Source organism: Galeopterus variegatus, unplaced genomic scaffold (assembly GCF_000696425.1).
Source record: "Galeopterus variegatus unplaced genomic scaffold, G_variegatus-3.0.2 Scaffold1069, whole genome shotgun sequence".
Taxonomy (NCBI): Eukaryota; Metazoa; Chordata; class Mammalia; order Dermoptera; family Cynocephalidae; genus Galeopterus; species Galeopterus variegatus.
In genome coordinates this window covers 123,429-124,243 of record NW_007727180.1, presented here as the reverse complement: position 1 = coordinate 124,243, position 815 = coordinate 123,429, and the positions used below count along the sequence as shown (strand labels likewise).

The following is an 815-nucleotide window of genomic DNA, read 5'->3' as shown; positions in this document are numbered from 1 at the left end:
CAGGTGACTTCAACAATTAAGTTGCATGGGGTTCATTCTACTCTTGTATATGTTTGAAAATTTTAAGAATAAAAAGTTAAAAGTAAAATTCTATGATCTTAAACACTTTGTAACATATTACACAATAATTATTAACATTATCAGTTGAGATTTGTCATTAAGGAATGGAAAACAAAAACAAAAACAAAAACAATAAGGGCTGGCCGGTTAGCTCAGTTGGTTAGAGTATGGTGCTAATAACACCAAGGTCAAGGGTTCAGATCCCCATACCGACCAGCTACCAAAAAAAAAGAATGGATATGTTAATCACTATCTATAATTTCCTTCTCCTGATCACAATCTACAAGAATGTCCAATGTCCACAGTGCAAAGGAAGTAACTGCCTTTTGAGGAGGCACAGATGGGATTACAACAGCCTCAGTCTGGGCACTCTGCCCATTTCACACTCAGGCTCTGGGTCACAGATGCCCAAGTTTAACTTACCAGGAAGCTCACTTCCTGCAGGCACCCACAAAAAATGAAAGGCCCAACACTATGGGCATTACTTGCACATGCCAAAAACTGTAAAATAGGATACTTAACTTTTTCTTTCTTCCTTCATCTCACCTTCTCCCATGAAACTATAGCAAAGAAACATGCCCTCACTACCTTTCAAACATGTCTGGACTTGAGGAAACATGTCTTTCAAACCTGTCTGGACTTTGAGGAAGAGCAAAGTCTATGGAATATCTGGGGTGACCAGCAAGATAAACATTCTGTGTTGGCCCTCATGGTTAAAATAGTTTTGAGCCTCCGAGTACCTAAATGTTTATCTG

At 38.9% G+C, this 815-nt stretch overlaps 1 non-coding gene across 1 annotated transcript; it reads left to right on the top strand.

Moving 5' to 3' along the window:
* The first annotated feature begins 201 nt into the window (after positions 1 to 201).
* TRNAI-AAU lies at positions 202 to 276 on the top strand. The gene has a single exon. It is a non-coding gene; the product is annotated as a tRNA-Ile (tRNA).
* The last annotated feature ends 539 nt before the right edge of the window (positions 277 to 815 follow it).